The sequence below is a fragment of the Somniosus microcephalus genome, chromosome 12 (genome assembly GCF_052327205.1).
Source record: "Somniosus microcephalus isolate GS21.2 chromosome 12, FLI_Smic_1.0, whole genome shotgun sequence".
NCBI classification, from domain to species: domain Eukaryota; kingdom Metazoa; phylum Chordata; class Chondrichthyes; order Squaliformes; family Somniosidae; genus Somniosus; species Somniosus microcephalus.
Window position 1 is genome coordinate 25805513 of NC_140998.1, and position 19924 is coordinate 25825436.

General features: G+C 45.7%; 1 protein-coding gene across 1 annotated transcript in view; it reads right to left on the reverse strand.

Moving 5' to 3' along the window:
- LOC147109083 (exportin-1-like) overlaps window positions 1–16642 on the reverse strand; it is an 87018-nt gene extending 70376 nt beyond the window's left edge. Inside the window, exon 1 of the mRNA XM_086002673.1 lies at window positions 16028–16642. The gene's annotated coding sequence lies outside the window, so the exon portion shown is untranslated. The remainder of the gene's footprint in view (window positions 1–16027) is intronic.
- Between the last annotated feature and the right edge of the window lie 3282 nt (window positions 16643–19924).

A 19924-nucleotide genomic window follows, 5' to 3' on the forward strand; every position in this document is an offset into this window, starting at 1 on the left:
AGGACTGAGATGAGGAGGAATGTCTTCACCCAGAGAGTGGTGAACCTGTGGAATTCTCTACCACAGAAGACAGTTGAAGCCAATTCATTAAATATATTCAAGAAGGAGTTAGATATATTTCTTAAGGCTAAAGGGATCAAGGGATATGGGGAGAAAGCAGGGACAGGGTACTGAATTTGGATGATCAGCCATGATCTCATTAAATGGTGGAACAGGCTCAAGGGGCCGAATGGCCTGCTCCTGCTCCTATCTTCTATGTTTCTATCCTCGGTTCCAAGGGACTGCCCCAAGAAGACTCCAATCGCAAGATGCGAGACACCAAAATCAAAATCTTGGCAGAGGGAGAAACAGAACCGATTTAATACAATCCTGCTCTTTTCCCCGTAGTGGAGTGGACCGTTAACCCATATCTAGGGTAATTCAGCAATGAAGGGCACAACCAAACATTACTGCGGGTCTCAACAGACATCGGCAGCAGCAGCGGGTTACCCACCTGCAAATCAACCACGTCCACAACACAGTCACGTCACTGCAGTGCCACAGGAACAGAGTTAGCGGCAGCAACAACAGCTGCCACCGCCGCCATCCGTACAGCGCCTTCAACGTAGGAAAGTGTCCCACGGTGCGGCACCGGAGGCGCAAGGGGAAAAGCTGCCGCCAAGGAGGAAAGTGTGGGTGGCCAAAAGCTTGGTCAAAGAAGAAGAGTTCTAAAGAGAGCCTTAAAAGAAAGACTTGCATTTATTTAACGCCTTTCATGACCACCGGATGTCCCAAAGTGTTTTTACAACCAATGAAGTACTTTTTGGAGTGTAGCCACTGTTGTAATGTAGGAAACGTGACAACCAATTTGTGCACAGCAAGCTCCCACAGACAGCAATGTGATAATGACCAGGTCATCTGTTTCAGTGATGTTGATTGAGGGATTAATAGTTGCCAGAACACTGGGGATAAACTCCCTTGGTCTTCTTCAAAATAGTGGCCGCGGGATCTTTTACGTCCACTTGAACGCGCAGACGGGGCCTCGGTTTAACGTCTCATTCACGGCATCGCCGTACTGCACTGGGAGCGTCAGCCTAGATTTTGTGCTCAAGTCTCTGGAGTGAGGACTTGAACCCACAACCATCTGAATCAGAGGCGAGAGAGTGCTGCCCACTGAGCCACGGCCGACACCCTAGAAGGAGGCGAGGGAAGGGATTCCACAGCACGGGGCTTATGCGGGCGAAGGCATCGCTGCCAACGGTAGAGAAAAAGGAAGGGAGCACAGGAACAGAGGGGTGGGTGAAACTGAAGTGCTGGGAGGGGCTGATAGAATTAGGATGCGGTGAAGCCATGGAGGGATTTAAACACGAGGATGAGAATTTTAAATCTGAGGAGCTGGGGGGGTGCCAGGAACTGTGTAAAAATGAATTAAAAGATTCAAATATCAACAGAATGAAGACAATGGGGCAGATAGAATATGGAATGGGGAGGTGGAAAAAAGACAGTAGGAGATTAAGGCCTAGAAATTAGGTTGAGGCGCCAAACTGGCGCCAAGTTCGCCTGGGCGCTGGTTTTTGCGCAGCGTTCGAAGCTGTAGCGATCGTCAGAAATTCAGTTGAAGTGCCCCTAGAGGGAGACGGGGCGAGGCTCGAGGCGCTCCGCATCCCTCTTGGGGCGCTGAAACTGAATATCGCAGCGCAACGTGCCGCAGTGTGTGGCTGCGGTACTGCAGGCCTTCCTCCCACTGTTAAGGGGGAGGGGCCCGCAACAGCACGAACCCCGATCGCGAGTGCCGGCAAAAGAGCCCGGCACCGAGGAGAAGTGCCGGGCTCTCGGGAAACAGCCGGCAATGCCGCGGGGGGGGGGGGGGGGACCAGGGGGCAGAGGTGCTGGCAGGCAGCCGCCCCGCACCTCCACCTTAACTTGCGCCTCTGCCGGCACAGCGAGGCCCCCGTGAACTGGGCGCGGGTAGCGATCGGCGCTACAGCGGCGTTCACTACCAAATATCGCGTTCGGGGCGCTGCGCACACCGATGACGTCATCGGTGGCGGCGCAGCGCAAATGGCTAATGCCACCATTAGCGCCCCTGCTGAATATCGCGGGAGGCGCAGCCAGTGGCGCTACAGCCACTGACTGCCTCTTTAGGCGCTAACAGGTGGTGCTACTCACCCAACTTTCCCCCCTAAGTGTTTAAAAATGTTGACACGCCCACCTCCAACAGTGCAAGCCACATGTTGGGCAAACTCTCGTACAGGCTCGATTTTTCCGGTTTATCCAACCTCCATTGTAACCAGGAAAAAAAAAAAACAGGCCAGCTGTGGAACCAGGCAATAAATTCATAAACTAAACTCACCAGGCTGCTCCAACTGCCTCCCAACCCCAGCCTCAAAAAGGGAAAAAGATACCACCACCTCCCCCCACCCGATAAACTTTCCCAACGACAGGGAGTAGTCTGAATCTGTACGGGCAAACCGCAGAAGCATGCGTCAAGTTTGATCTGGCTTACCAGATCATCTGCACGGACAGCGTTGCCTGGGAAAGTGAACTACGAACAATGACGGACGGGTGAAGACCCTTTGGTCCAGCGAGCCTGTCCCACACAATTGTGATACCTTGTGTATCACACTGGCCTGGAAATTGCAGTCGGAGGCTTGCCGCAGGTGAACACCCCCCCCCCCGAACCGCAAGAGAACTCCGTACTTACCCGATGGCTCCAGACTCTCGCGGTCCTGGGCCTGTAGGCATACGGCCCAGGCATCCCGGGGGCACATGCAGATCGCAAGTGTCCCTGCGTTCACGTGAGCCAGGCCAACAATGACAAAGGGGGGGGATTCCATTTACGTACGGAATCCCCATAAGCATAATAGAAATTACCTAATAAATACAATTTCACAACACTGAAATAAAAATAAATGATCACAGGTTCAAAATTAATTAAAATACCCTTTAAACAATTAAAATAAGTGATTTTTTTTTAAATAAATTTAAGCGGGACAAAATTGACCTAAACTAATTTTAAATGCAAGTGAATGCTTGAATCATTTTTTTTTTTTTTAATTTTTTTAATTTATTTTAACATTTAAACCCTTACGCTGGTAAAAGGCGGCCCTATGCCTGCTTTTACCAGGCGTAAGGGTTTGGTGGGTATTCGCTGGGCAGTAGTTGGGACAAATAGCCCAATTCTGCACCAGCAAAAAAAAGTGAACATCCAGCGGATGCGGACGATCTGGAGAAACTTGACAGATCACAAGTTCTGGGTTTTCACGCATGCGCATGTGGAAACCCGGAACTTGCAGGGCACTTGGCGAATGCAATCATAGGCCTTGTAAAATCCGGGCCGTTATATACACTCCACCCCACCCAAAACCACGTGATCTCCTGGGAGAGGCAAAACAACAGTCCATCCTTTTTGTTTCTTAACCTGTCCCATTACCACCTCCTCTTGCCTTGAATATCTCTTAATGTCTCTCAGTGTCTCTCAATCTCTCCTGCTTTCTGTCCTATCACTGACCTTCCCTTTTGTTCTTTCATCCCCTCCCCCTTTTCCCAGCCCCTAAACTGGCTTTCCATTTCCTGCTTTTTTCCAGTTCTGACGAAAGGTCTTCGACCTGAAACGTTAACTCCGTTTCGCTCTCCACAGATGCTGCCCTGGCCTGCTGAGTTTTTCCAGCGTTTTCTGTTGTTATTTCGTATTTCCAGCATCCGCAGTATTTTGTTATCGCAGTAAAGAACCCAGGCCAATTTGGGGGGAAAAAAATCTGTGAAATTCCTCTCTGACCCACCTAGGCGATCGAAACTAGTCCAGGTACACCGTGGCTGCAGTGTGTGCCATCTACAAGATGCACTGCAGCAACTCGCCAAGGCTTCTTCGGCAGCACCTCCCAAACCCGCGACCTCTTCCACCTAGAAGGACAAGGGCAGCAGGCGCATGGGAACACCACCACCTCCAAGTTCCCCTCCAAGTCACACACCATCCTGACTAAAAAGTAAATCGCCGTTCCTTCATTGTCGCCGAGTCAAAATCCTGGAACTCCCTCCCTAACAGCACTGTGGGAGTACCTTCACCACACGGACTGCAGCGGTTCAAGGTGGCGGCTCACCACCACCTTCTCGAGGGCAACTGGGGATGGGCAATAAATGCCAGCAAAACCCACATCCCTTTTTTAATAAATAGATCACGCTGGCCCTGAATTCCCTGCAGTACCTACCTTCTGTAAGCGGGGATCTCCGCCCGTAATAGGCCCAGCTCTCGCTTGAAGGAGCGAATCAGCAATCACCGCATGGGACGGCAGCCAGTCCCAGAGGTCCACTATTCTCTGGGGAAAGAGCCACCTCCTGACATCTAACCTAGATCTGACCTTATACTGTACAACTTAAATGTGACCCCGCTGGTCAGTTCATATCCTAATTGGACTGTACGGAATCAAAGCTACAGCAACAAAGCCACTTCTGATATCAGTGCTGCTACTGTTGTAATACGAGGACTTGTTTCAGCCGCGAGACACCAAGGTTCCACCTCCCCCCCGACCCCCGAATCATCATCATCTCGTGATCTTGTTGGAAACCACTGGATGCCTGGGGAGGTCAGGATCAAACTTGGCCGTGATGTCTGTCAAACACTCTGTCTAAAGTACATAAGTTACGAGTGGGCCACCTGGGCAAAGTACCAAATAAAAAGGGCTCCCAGTTAGCATCTCTACCTTTGGGATAACGGCACTTAGACCATAAAAGATGGTAATGCCAGACTGCTACAGCAAGGAGCACTGGTCTTAAGCCAGAGTTAAGCCACATCACCCATTACATTTTTTTTTAATATAAATTGTTCAACATAGGTGCTCAAGTGCAAACTCACGAGACTCAGATCTAGGTCTATGGACAAACAGGCCAGGTCTTGCTCAGGAGCATGTTGCGCGTGCAGTACTGTTAATTTGCATGGAAAGATCAACCATTGATTTCTCCAAAAAACACAATGTTATAAAATGTACAGCAGGTTGATCAGCATCTGAAAGAAGAGAAAGGTTAAGTGTTAACATTTCGAGTGTGACTCGTGAAGAATTAACCTCTCGCCAGTTTGATCTAATTCGGTGTTGAGAGTCGGACTCGAAACATCAACTCGTCTTTCTCTTTCAGACGCTGACCAACCTGCTGGGCATTTCCCTCAAGCCAGTTTTCCAGCATTTGTGGCTTTCTTTTCACCGCTCCCTGTTGCTATCCCTCATGAGTCACCACCCACGTTCTGCATTTACCCAACAGATGTATTCACCTCTCAGTGTGCAATCAAGCAGTGAAAACCTTTACCCACCATCAACATCACGTGCCTAAACCCTGGCGGGAGTTTTTGTATTGCTCTAACTAGCTATTGGCCGCTATAGAATCATAGAATGATACACAGAAGGAGGCCATTCAGCCCATCGAGTCTGTGCCGGCTCTTTCGAAGAGCAATCCAGCTCGTCCCACTCCCCCGCTCTTTTCCCCAGATCCCAGCAAATTTTTCTCCTTCAAGTATTTATCCAATTCCCTTTGGAAAACAATACATCCGTTAAAAGCTGGTCAATACAATATAGAATCTGTTTCCACCACCCTTGCAGGCAGTGCATTCCAAATCCTAACCAACTACTTGTGCAAAAAAATTCTCATGTTGCCTCTGGTTCTTTTGACAATCACCATAAATCTATGCCCTCTGGTTATTAACCTTTCGACCATTGGAAACAGTTTCTCTTCATTTACTCAATCTAGTCAGAGTCAGAATGGCACAGAAGGAGGCCATTCGGCCCATCCTGTCCGTGCCGGCTCTCTGTAGAGCAATCCAGTCAGTCCCATTCCCCCGCTCTATCCCCTTAGCCCTGCAAGTTTATTTCTCTCAAGTGCCTATCCAGTCTCCCCTTGAAAACATTGAGTGTCTCCGCTTCCACCACTTCCGTCGGCAGCGAGTTCCAGGCCCTCACCAATCGCTGCGTAAAAAAGTTTTTCCTCACGTCCTCCCTGTATCTCTTGGTCAAAACCTTAAATCTGTGTCCCCTAGTCCTTGTACCATCAACTAGTGGGAACAGCCTTTCCCCGTCTAGCCTATCCAAACACATCATAATCTTGTACACCTCTATCAAATCATCCCTCAACCTCCTTTGCTCTAACGAAAACAAATCCAGATTCTCCAACCTGTCCTTGTAGCTAAGATCCCCCATCCCCGGAACCATTCTGGTAAATCTCCTCTGCACCCTCTCAAGGGCCTTCACATCCTTCCTAAAGTGTGGTGACCAGAACTGGACGCAATACTCCAGTTGTGGCCTAACCAGCGCTTTATAAAGGTTCAGCATAACTTCTCTACTTTTGTACTCAATACCTCTATTTATGAAGCCCAAGATCCCATATGCTTTGCTAACCACTCTCTCAATATGTCCCGCCACCTTCAGGGACCTATGCACATTAACTCCCAGGTCCCTCTGTCCCTGCGCACTCTTTAAAACTGTGCCATTAAGTGTATATTACCTCTCCCTGTTCCTTCTGCCAAAATGCATCACCTCACACTTCTCTGTATTAAATTCCATCTGCCACTTGTCTGCCCATTCTGCTAGCCTTTCTATGTCCTGTTGCAGTCGATTGGTATCATCCTCACTGTTTGCCACACCCCCAAGATTGGTGTCATCGGCAAATTTAGAAATTCTACTGTATTCCAATATCCAGGTCATTATCAAAAAAAGCAGTGGCCCCAGCACTGACCCTTGGGGAACACCACTGTCTACCATCCTCCAGTCTGAAAAACAGCCATTTACCACAACTCGCTGTTTTCTGTCCTTAAGCCAATTCCTCATCCAAGCTGCCACTGACAATCCTATTCCATGAGCCACAATTTTGTTAACCAGCCTTCTATGTGGTACTTTGTCAAACACCTTCCTAAAATCCATGTAGACAACATCCATTGCATTCCCTTCATCAATCCTCCGTGTTACTTAGTCAAAAAATTCAATTAGATTAGTGAAACATGATCTGCCTTTTACAAATCCATGTTGGCTCTCCTTAATTAGTTTAAACCTCTCCAAGTGCCCGTTAATTTTTTCCTTGATTATTGTTTCTAAAACTTTACCCACCACTGATGTTAAACTGACCGGCCTGTAATTACTAGGCTTGTCCTTACACCCTTTCTTGAACAATAAACCCTTCATTATTTTAAACACCTCTATCAAATCTCCTCTTAGCCTTCTCTGCTCCAAGGAGAACGACGCCAGAGAACATCTCTTGGATGAGGGGGGGCGAAGAGATATTCAGAATTTGGCAAGTCAATCTGTAGCCGATGAAAGTCCACGTGACAAAACGTCACCTCAATTTATGTGGGAACTAGTGCACGTTAAATCGGGGAGGAAGGAAAGAACTCAGCGGTACAAACCCCCCCCCCCCCCCCAAAAGATTATCCGGCCGTTAGTCTCACTGCAGCTTGTGGGACCCTGCGGTGCGCAAATTGATTGACGCACTTCCCTACATTACAAAATGTGACTGCATTTCATTGGCTGGGAAGTGCTTTGAGATGTCCTTTGTTTCTTTAATATTTCTTTGGGGTCCACCAGGATTCTGGAAATTGGTGACTGGTTTACGTGTCAGTGAACGTAAATGGCTCAGCAGGTAGCCACTTAAGATATTTTCTCCCCACATGCGCGCACCTGCAGGAGTCACTGGGTCACTATCAGGAGAATGAACCCTGTCTAATTTTCCCCCTTCCCCAAGGCCAAGGGTCATAAGAACACAAGAAATAGGAGCAGGAGTCAGCCATTCGGCCCCCTCAGGCCTGCTCCACCATTCAATAAGATCATGGCTGATCTCCTACCTCAACTCCACCTTGCCCCATATCCCTGAATATCCAAAAAGTCTACATCGATCTCGGTCTTGAATATACTCAATGGCAGCACGGTGGCATAGTGGTTAGCACTGTTGCCTCACAGCGCCAGGGACCCGGGTTCGAATCCGGCCTCGGGCGACTGTCTGCGTGGAGTTTGCACATTCTCCCCGTGTTTGCGTGGGTTTCCTCCCACAGTCCAAAGATGTGCGGGTTAGGTTGATTGGCTATGATAAATTGACCCTTAGTGTTAGGGGGATTAAATACGTGGGGTTACGGGGATAGGGTGGGATATGTGTTGGTGTAGAGGTTACGGGGATCAGGTGGGATATGTGTCCATGCAGGCTCGATGGGCCGAAATGGCCTCTATCTGCACTGTGGGGTTTCGGTGATTTCGGTTGAGCCTCTACAGCCCTCTGGGGCAGAGAATTCCTAAGATTCACAAACCTCAGTGAAGAAATTTCTGATCTCAGTCCTAAATGGTTGATCCTGTATTTGGAGACTGTGACCCCTGGTTCTAGACTCCCCAGCTGGGGAAACATCCTCCCAGCACCCACCCGGTCAAGCCCTGGAAGAATTTTATATGTTTCAATGAGATCACCTCTCATTCTTCTAAATTCTAAGGAATATAGGCCTAGACTTCTCAGGTCTCTCCTCATAGGACAACCTCTCCATCCCAGGAATCAGTCTAGTGAATCTTCATGGCACTCCCTGTAAGGCAAGTCTATCCTTCCTTAGGTAAGGAGGCAAAAACTGTACACAATACTCCAGGTGGTTTCACCAAGGCCCTATATAATTGCAAGAACAATTAGAGTTTCCCCAACTGTCCTCCACCCCGAGGCTCAAGTCGGCCAGCTCAGTATAAATCAAAATTGGTGCCTTGTGATCTATACTGCTCAGTACAACACCAGGCATGCATTTTATACCTGAACTATCGGGGAACTCTTGTCATTTACTTTCAGTGGCTCGCAAACCAGTTGCTTTCTCTGTTGTACAACTAGGCAAGAGCACAGGACTGTGATTTCATAATTAGAAATGGGTCACTCCACTGCCAAATGTTGATTTTCACAGTGCTGCCCACAGGATAGCAATCCAAAATGGAGCATTCTTGTTAATTGCAGCTGGCTTCAGACAGAAGTATCACAACTCAAATATCCTCATGCACAGTGCCAAGGCAGGCCCAGACCAATAGCCCACAATGGCAATAAACTAAACCCCACCCCCCCACCTGAAAAAAACACACGCGAAAGGTGTACCAATTAGCCTCAACTTTTCTAGATTGCATTATTTAAGAGACTTGGGATTGATATCCTGTGGGCAGCATTGTGAAACAAAAATCAACATTTGGCAGTGGAGTAACCCATTTTTAATTACAAAATCACAGTCCTGTACTCCATGCCTAGTTATAGAACAGAAAGCAACTGGTTTGCGAGCCATTGAAAGTAAATGACAAGAGTTCCCGATAGTTCAGTGTGTAAACTGCATGCCTGGTGTTGTACAGAGCAGTATAGATCGCAAGGCACCAATTTTGATAAATACTGAGCTGGCCAACTTGAGCCTCGGGGTGGGGGACAGTTGGGAAACTGAATTGTTCGTGCAATTATATAGGGCCTTGCTAAAAGCATCACAAAGCTTTGTGATTATTGGCCTATACTAAATAACCATGTTTTAAGAGCTGCATCCTTATGTGATTGCACCTTAATTTCTCCTGCATCAGTCCAGTAGGTGCCTTGGCCATTTGAACTCCCAGCATTAACTTAACCCCTCCTGGATGAAGTATGGTCCAAAAGGCAGTAATAAAGTGACACCATGAACTTCTACCCGAGGATAATCTTAGCTTTTCATCTTGCGTTGCGATCATGATTGTTTATATCTCTTTCTGAAATGTTATGCGCCACATACCTCAAGTCTAGCAAAGCATCTTCTTCTCTGGGCTGGGTAGATCAATGTCAGTAAAGGATTATTGTTCACTCTCAATACATGAATGTAGAATTGCTATTAGGATCTTTTGTCGTCAATTTCTTCCTACCATCTCTTTATTGACTTACTGCTGCCATTAATCTTCAGAATTCTCCTCATATTTGCTTACAATCAATAACATTGCACCTTGATGTAGAAAAACTATGCATATTGGGACATTCTACAGGCGCACTGGGAAATCAGAGGGTCAATCCTTACATGCTTGGAAGTCCTTCAGCAGTGAAGGGATTCATACATTCTAGTACAGATGTTCTTAGTTAACGTCCTTGGTACCAAAAATGAACTAAACCAGTCAAAGCAGTATAGCTGGAATAATGTGGCAGATAAGCTAGGAAGAACATTGGAAAAAAAACTATTGATATCAGATGCCTGTCTTTCTTATCATGATTTAAGTAATCAAAACAGGAAAGAAGCACAACACATTGGAGCTCTGTTCTTCTTCAAGCTGTTTTTAAACATCTAAATTATGGTTTCCTGACAAGGTTTCAGAAGGTTAGAGCACGCTTTGGAAGCAAGACTTCAAAAAACAGAGAATGTGTCTAGTGTGAAAGCAATAATGTTTAGAGTTTAGGAAACAGAAATAAATTAGAAAGTGTGCAGTAACTTATTTCTCTGCGTTGTTTATACTGGACTTTCTTCGAAGCCAGAGAGGAACATGCATATTAACAGAGAAACAACGTGACTGCAAGGGCAGTTAAGCTAGGATGAGAGGACCAAAGAAGAGATGAGGACCATGGCAAACAACTCTTCATGGGCACACCCAGAAGTGAAGCCCTAGTGAGCATCCTAGAGGAAGGCATAAATGCCCCACATCACAACAGCCAAATGGCTACAAAAGGGCGAGATTGTATATCTTATGGTCATGTCCAAGGGATGGCCTGGATACCGGTGATGCATTGAAAACAGACTATAAACTTAACCTTGGTAAATCTGTACTGCAATCTTGGGCCCTGAACATAACCGTTATATTACTGAACAAAACTCGGCCGATTCTGCAATACTGTGATACACTTAAGTTACTGTTGTGCCTATAATTATTTAGGCTCTGTCGCTTAATAGTATATATCCAATTACTTTTATGTAATTCTCAACAGTTAACATTGTGACAGTTTTAATTTAATCATAAATGTTAATTCATAAATAAAGTAGAATTAGTTAACGCATGCAAGTCCAACTTCATCTTTGGCTAACTTTGTAAATAGTAGCCGAGTTACACTTCACTCACGTGTTATACGGCAGTCCTAGTGTGACTAGCTCGGATTGGTTAACCATCAATAATAATTTGGACTGGGATATGTGGGCAAGTTCAATTAAGAATCTTATAAACCCTAGCAGGCTGGTAGAACCCAATTCCTTATTTCGACGTGTGCTAGTTAGGCAAGGGGAAAAAAGATTCAAACTGTTACTTTAATGTACGTACACACACACACACAAATCCAACTGAAGTTATAGAATGCTGGAGGTAAATCATTTATTCAGATTAAACTAAATTTGAAAAAAGCTAAAGTGCTCCCATTAAAATGAAACTTTTTAAACCATTTAAGCCAATACTACTTCCATATTTCTCATCCTGATCCATCACTGCGACTTTCCATTCCAGAGTCTCAAGTGATTGTTACAGTGCAGTTTAATTTCAGCTGATTTGCTTTCATTACCAAATTTCATCATGTTGGTTGTATGTCGTTTGAGTCAATATCGCATGAAAAGGACTGAATGTCGGATTCACTGATTTTCAGGATGTCTCAGTAGCTCTTCCTGAAGTAAGGACTGGATGAGAGACCATTTTCCTGATTCTTGCTCTACAACTGCGCGCATTTATATAGCACCTGCAACATAATAAAAATGTCCCAAGGCGCTTCACAGGAGCGTTATCGAGCAAATTTGGACACCGAGCCACACAAGGAGATTTCAGGACAGATGATCAAAAGCTTGGTCAAGGAGGTAGTCTTTTAAAAGGAGCGTCTTCAAGGAAGAAAGAGGCGGAGAGGTTTATGGTGGGAATTCCAGATCTTAGGGTCTAGGCAGCTGAAAGCACGACTGCCAATGGCGAAGCGATTGAAATCGGGGATGCGCAAGAGGCCAGAATTGGAGGAGCGCAGAGATCTCAGAGGGTTGTAGGCATTTAATGAGATAGCAAGGCCACGGAGGGATCTGTAAACAAGGACGAGAACTTTTGTTGCTGGACATCAATAGTTACAATATCCAAGGCAGATGTGTCAAGCATACGCTGCTCACAATAAGGTTGCTGTTCCTATTTCTAGAAAGAGGGACATAGAGCCTCTCTAGACATTCACTGCCACATCTAGCACCAGCTCGCCCACAGCAGCAAGCCCAATGTTCTCACCTGCTGCTCCCAATCATCTCGCCCAGCTCGCTCCTTCAAACCCCACCCCCACCCAATTCTTTATCATTCTCCAGAATTTCAATCCCTCGTGAAGGCCCCGAGCACCCATGACCTCATCGCTGATTAATCTACCCTGGTGTACAGAAACCTGCCTCATAGGGAACGACACTCTCACTGAAGCCGACCCACCCAGCCAACCACTAATTCCATTGTTTTCCCTGACCAAACCACTGAAGTGGTGTAGACGAGTCCCACCTTGGGCTCTTCCCACTTCCACCCCACCCTCTTCCACTCCTCAATTAAAAACCCTCATGTGTGTCACCCTCTGAAGCCCTACGCTGACTTCCTCATAAAAGACCCCCTCTTTTACCCTCTGTACCAAATGATGCCACATCCTTAGCTGATTTCAACCTACACCTAAAATGCCCCAGGCCACCTGTCCAACTTCTCGATAAATAGAATTCACTCCACATAAGCTCTCAACACCTCGCTCTCTCAGCACCCAAACCCCTCCCGTCTCTCACGGCCTTCCCACGCCTGAGGTTCTGAATTACAAGCCTCCTCCTTCGTCTTCTTTACCACCCAGATTCTATCCTCCAATCTCATTACCTTCACTATCCAACCCCGGAACAAAAACTCTCTCTTGCTCCCTCACTAATTCACTCTCAAACTTCAAATTCCCTCTTCCCCCTCCACCCACCCATCCATCACGGCACCTCCGCTACTGCCGATTTGCTCTACCGCTGCCTCCGATGCCCTTGTTCCCATCCAATCATTCCCCCTGCCATTCCGCTCAACTTCAATCCCAATCTTCACTGCCTTAAATCAGAATAAAAGACCGAACTAACATCTCTAAAGCACCTTTCATGGCCTCGGGACACCCCAAAGCGTTTACAGCCAATAAAGCACTTTTTGAAGTGGAGTCGCTGTTGTAATGTTTGAAATGCCGCAGCCAATTTGCACACAGCAATGTCCCACAAACAGGAATGTGATATGACCAGATAATCTGTTTGTGATGTTGGTTGAGAAATAAATGTTGGCCGGGACACCAGGGAGAACTCCCTTGCTCCTCTTCAGATAGTGCGGTGGGATCTTTTACCTCCACCGGAACAAAACAAAGTGCAGTATTTTCACCAGAATTTCAGTAAAACATAATAATGAGTATCTGAAATTTGCATCCACTTGAATTGCAAAAAAAACTCAGCAATACAATTACAAGTTTTGTCCTTTGAAACTCGGGCTGTGTCCGGAGAAGGCAATTTGAGCTGTAGAATAGGGTGAAGTAATACTGGTGCCGTTAGTTTTTGGGGCAAGGCAATACATCAGAAAATTAAAGCATACTGGCTTAACTATATTTTCCATCGCTCATTGGTACCAATCTTCTAAAGAAGCAGAGTGACAACACTGCAACACAACACTGATGTGCAAGGAACTCTTCCATTGGCTTAGAGTAAAAGCAGAATCGGACGGTCATGAGTTCTAGCCCCACTTAAGACAGGAGCGCATAATATCGGTTGACATTTAATACTGAGGGATTGCTGCATTGTTAGAATTGCCATCATTTAGAATTGCCATCATTTAGACAAGGTGTTAAACTGATGAGGCCCCGTGCAGCGACAGTGGATGTTCAAAAGATCCCATCTATTTGGAGAGGAAGGAATTCTCCCAGTAGACTCGCCAGCAGCTCTCCCTTAGCTGACACCACCAAAAAAACTGCCCATTCATCAATGGCTGCCACCTTTGCCTACATAACAGTAATTGCACTTTGAAAATATTTATTGGACATGGGAGTTCTTTGGGAGGGCCTAATAGACACAAGATGCTTTATAAATGCAACTTTTCTTATCCTTGCTAAACTATTCGACCTGGCAAGTTTTAGACTGGAATCATGCCCCGAGTAAAAAAGACCTCGGGACATCCCAAAGTGCATTACAGCCAATGAAGTACTTTTAAAGTATAGTCACTGTTGTAGTCAATTTGCACAAACAGCAATGTGATAAATGACCAGATAGTCTGTTTTTGTGATGCTGATTGAGGGATAAATGTTGGGCAGGACACCGGGGACAACTCCCCTGCTCTTTTTCAAAATAGTGTCATGGGATCTTTTGCATTCACCAAAGACCGGTCCTCGGTTTAACCTCTCATCCGAAAGACGGCACCTCCGACAGTGCAGCACACGCTCAGCGCTGCACTGGGAGTGTTAGCCTAGATTTGTGTGCTCAAGTCTCTGGACTCAGAGGCGAGAGTGCTACCCACTGAGCCACAGCTGGTGTAATAGCCAGTGATCCCTCTGCTGTACCAGGCAAGGATGTCTTTCTCCTTCCTCCCACTCCCCGCCCCACACACACACACATACAGAGTCCAAGAATGAAACAAGGAGCCATAGGGTCATGAACCAACATGAAGCAATCCACGGTCTTCAAGAGAATGGAGGAAAATAGATACAATCATAAATAATCAGATTTATTTAGATCACGCAGTTAAAATAAAAACGTAAACGGGCTGCACTAAAGTTTAATGAAATGCCCAGCCGGTTAATAATGCTCGAGTTTTTCCATTTTGAAAAGCTAAAAAGAACCGCTGGGTTGACGCACCATAAGGAACCGTCGCCTTTTAAGCAAGTCATAATCCAAGTGTACTGGGTAGCGCAACTTAAGTTTTTCTAATATTACCCGCGGTGAACATGCGGGGGAATCTGCTACAATCTAACCTACTAGCGAGATCGACAGCTGAGGAGCCAGCCAAAGGCGCAGCGCAAACAAACACCTTCAGAAAAAGACCCAATAGACAAGGGCCCGGAAGGCGGGAACTCAACTTCCCCCAAGTTTGGTTGCCTTATCTACAACGTTCAAAACGTGGTTTTAAAACAATTTCACAATACCTCCAGGGAGCGTCACCAAAGCGCGCAATCCAAGTCCCAACCGATGGCAAAGACACGAGTCTCGAATCAACACAAACAAAAAAAAAAATCACACAAAAATAGGGTAAATAAATCAGAACCGATTATCTCTACACCCTTCCCCCCCACCACCACCCCAAAGCCCATAACTAATCCGCATTTGTTTTTACTAAGTAAATTTAGGACACGGTCCCTTAGCAGAAAACAAGTTTCCTTTTTCTGTTTTTGTTTAAAAAGAGAGAAAAACAGCAGCACGATTGCCAAGAAATTACATAAAAGAACTACTATACTGTGCAAATATAACACTGCACAAACACAAATCAAAAGGAAAGGTTAGAGAATCGCATTATTCTGAACCACTTCAACAGCACACGTCCAAAACACTACAAAAGGTGCGAAATTTAAGCGAATGAGGAGGCAACAAAAGTTGCAAACTATTTTTTTTTAAAGACAAAAGCGGGTAAGAAATACTTTAACATATACAACCCCCCCTCAAAAATAAGGTTAACACATGGTATCGCTTCACGCCAGTACTTCCAAGATTTTCAAAAATGTAAATAAAAGATGCACTTTAAAGTCTTTATTAATCATTCCGAGGATGCGTTCCAGCCCTATCTATATTTTTAAAAAGCTTTATTTTTTTTTGAAACCGCACAGCTTTTAAAAAAAACAAACGACTCGTTGTGCATGCAGACGGATTTCAAACAAGTCTTTTTCTTTAAGGGGAGGGAAACAACAGTGAGTGAGGGTAATCACCAGAATAAATGCAAAACAAAAGTCAAAATTATTTTGCAATGAATAATAAAAGTCTAAATATATTTTTAAAAACACATAGAACTCGTGGGGTTTTTTTTGGGCTGATTACCCTCCCTCCAAGGAAATATAGTGAAAATGAAAGACACTCCCCTAAGCGTGCTGAAGGCCAAAATACAGGCCCCGTACCCCCCTAAAAAAAAAACCTCTGCCGGTTATAAAGCAAAGAGAGAACTGGTCCACTTACCTAATGATTAGAAATCCCTCCTCGAGATTCTCCTTAATTGAGTTGCGATTTATCACAGATGAAAAAATAAAAAAAATAAAAGCTGCCTCCTCCCTCCCCCCCGCTCTCTCCCAAACCTGGAGCAAAATAGAAAGTATCTTTGGTCTTTAGCAAGAAGCGCTCACTTGGCAACAGTTGTTCCAATAATGATGATATATATATATATTTTGTTTTCCTCTCTTGTGCTGGTTATTTTTCTCCTCTCTCTTACAAAGCTGGAGTTGAAAATAAATTATCTTTTCATAAGCAATCCTGTGCAAACTTAAAGAGGATGGTTCTTTTTTTTTTCCCTTTTTACCTCTCTTCCCCCCCCCCCCTTTCTTTTTTACCTCATCTGAAAGCTTTGGAAAATGCAGCAGGATGTGTTAATATATATAGATCCTGGAGTAAATGTGGGAAGCTTTTCACTGCTGCTCGTCTTTTCCCTCACACACAAAAAAAATCTAACAACCGGTTGCAACCAGTTCTTACTGGGAGATTCCATCTTCATGTAGCCATCCGGAAAAAGACGGAAATACACGAGCCGCCACCGAAAGCTTCGCCACTTCAACCCCTTTCATTAAAAAAAACAAAACCTTACCTACTTGACACGTTTATTATTATTGTTTAACGCTGCAATGATTTCATTTATTTTTTTTAAGAATAGGACTGATCTCAGTTACAATTTGTTTGCTTTTATGAGTTAAGCCTTTTTTTAAAAAAAATCCACACCCCCTTCATAACCAACGCCTGCTGGAAATAGATGGTTGGCTTTTTTTTCCACCCTATTGTACTACAAATATATGTGATGCAACTATAAGGGAGGGAGCAAAAAAAAATCACTTCATCTCTTTCCACATTGATGTGTTTGGTCTCAAATGATTCTGATGTGATGGGAGTTAATTTGTTATTTTTCAGTCACAGGTTTTGTTACATTTTTACCGGTTACATTGTAGCAACCGCCACAGAATTCCAAATTCCACAGATATGGGCCATGTTTTCGAGTAATTATTACTGGGAAGAGATTGTTCTCTTATATAACTATAGCCGTGTCAGCCGTGGCACTCCCGTCTCTGAGTCAGAAGGTTGTGGGTTCAAGTCCCCACTCTCAGAGACTTGCTGACACTCCCAGTGCAGTGCTGAGGGAGTGCTGCACTGTCGGAGGTGCCGTCTTTCAGATGAGATGTTAAACCGAGGCCCTGTCTGCCCTGTAAGGTAAGAACGTAAAAGATCCCATGGCCACTATTTCAAAGAAGAGCAGGGGAGTTACTCCTGGTGTCCTGGCCGATATTTATCCCTCAATCAACATCACTAAAAGCAGATTATCCTGTCACTTGTTTCATTGCTGTTTGTGGGCGCTTGCTGTGCACAGATTCGCTGCCCTGTTTCCTACATTACAACAGTGACTACACTTCAAAAGTACTTCATTGGCTGTAAAGCTCTTTGGGACATCCGGTAGTTGTGAAAGGCGCTATATAAATGCAAGTCTTTCTGTCGATCTAGTCTATATTAGTTTCTTCCACTCTTGACCGTGATGTCATTGAATGGCGGAACAGGCTCAATGGCCTACTCTTGTTCCTATCTGGATCTTGAGCACTTAATTTTATTTATCTATGTAACGTAACCACCCCCCAATGTTGCTTATAAATGGGACTCACATCATAAATAAGGTGTAAAATTATATTATAATGTAACGCTTTTGCAAGGGTTGGGTAGGGAAATGTTAGGCAGAGTTGGCTATTCCCTTCCCTTCTTCCCATGCGGTTGTTTACTTTCCTGTCGCTGACGTTTAACCTGAGAGGTTTGCACAGAGAAAGGGATGCAGAGCTTTCTTGCTTCTCTCAGCTGCTGCAACGGAAAAAAAAAAGACTTGCATTTATATAGCATCTTTCACGACCACCGGAAGTCCCAAAGCACTTTACAGCCAATGAAGTACTTTTGAAGTGGAGTCACTGTTGTAATGTGGGAAACGCAGCAGCCAATTTGCGCAAAGCAAGCTCCCACAGAACAGCAATGTGATAATGACCATCTTTTAAACGATGTTGGTTGAGGGATAAAATATTGGCCCCAGGACACCAGGGATAACTCCCCTGCTCTTCTATGATGAAAGTGTCAGCTGTGGCTCAGTGGGTAGCACACTTGCCAACTAGTCAGAAGGTTGTGGGTTCAAATCCCACTCCAGGGACTTGAGCACATAAAGCTAGGCCGACACTCCAGTGCAGCGCTGAGGGAGCGCTGCGATGTCAGAGGTGCCGTCTTTCGGATGAGACATCTGCTCTCTCAGGTGGACAAAAAGATCCCAAGGTGCTATTTCAAAGAAGAGCAGGGGAGTTATCCCTGGTATCCGGGGTCAATATTTATCCCTCAACCAACATAACAGAAACAGATTATCTGTCATTATCACATTGCTGTTTGTGGGAGCTTGCTGTGTGCAAATTGGCTGCTGCGTTTCCCACATTACAACAGTGACTCCACTTCAAAAGTACTTCATTGGCTGTAAAGCGCTTTGGAGACGTCCGGTGGTCGTGAAAGGTGCTATATAAATGCAAGTCCTTTCTTTCTTTTCTATGGAGGTTGCTTAGTGTGGGTAAGGTGGGGTTGGGATGCCAACCGTCCAGGATTGTCCTGGAGTTTCCAGGAAGTAAGGAGTAATCTCCTGATCACTGTTGTGAGCAAACATAGGGGCATTAAAAGAAAATGTGTTTTTGTTTCATTTTCTTTGAACACTTTTGTTTATTAGCTCTAAAATATTCGAGATGACTGACTGGGTGGGACAGGTGGAGGCAGGAGGTCATGTGAGACACACACACCCCTTGTCACATGATCCGAAGCTGGGCTGAAAATGCTACTGTTCCAAAACTAATAAGCCTGACAGTCTACTTATGCTTTTACATGCATCCTTGTTTTCATTCAAATATATTTTGATATGTTAATGTACCACTTTCTTGTTAAACACAGCGCATTCAAGAACAATGTTTTGTTTATGCTTCTCCCACACCCAGTACTGGATGAGCAAAATATTCCTCCAACTAAATATTGGGAAGACCGAAGCCAATGTCTTCGGTCCAAGTCACAAACTCTGTTCCCTAGCCAACGACTCCACCCCTCTCCCTGGAAACTGTCTGAAGCTGAACCAGACCGTTAGCAACCTTGGTGTTGTGGGGGACTACGGTCTCCCGCGTAAAGAAATAGGCAACACAGCGAGCTACAAGAAATAGGTCTTTACTCCAACTCTCACAATACAGTACTGAATTCGTGAAGCCCGCGAACCTGTGATGACTCACGGATTGGTCACCTGCTGGAACCTGATTGGTTTACTTTCTCTCAGCAGCAGGCAAGTCTGAACGTGCCTTATTCCTCTCAGCTTGCAACTGTCTTGCGGGGGGAGGGGAATACAGCAGTTAAAAGGGGATTATACAGGTTTATCTACATACACACAGTGTTTCCCCAATGTGGCGACGCCATATACGCCCCCCCAGAATCCTCGTTAACTGTAAAAGTCAGTCTCTGCGGGGGTTTGACCAAGCGGCCGTAGCGGCTGTAGTAGCCATCTGGCGTGTGAGGAGGGCTGTCTGGGAGGTCGGCCGGTTGGTTCGTCGGCTGTCTGGCGGCCGACCACGGCTCCGTTGTCAGGGGGAGGAAGTCGCCTGGTACTCTGAGCGGTTGGCCGTAGACCACCTCGGCCGCGGAGGTCCTCTTTGGGCGCGGTGCGCAATCCCAGGAGAACCCAGGGTAGTTTGTCGATCCAGCTGGTGTTGGCCAGGCTGGCGCGGAGGGAGGCTTTCAAAGAACGATGAAAGCGCTCGCAGAGCCCGTTGGCCTGCGGGTGGTAGGCTGTTGTCCTGTGCAACTTGGTGCCGAGGCCGGCAGTGATGGCAT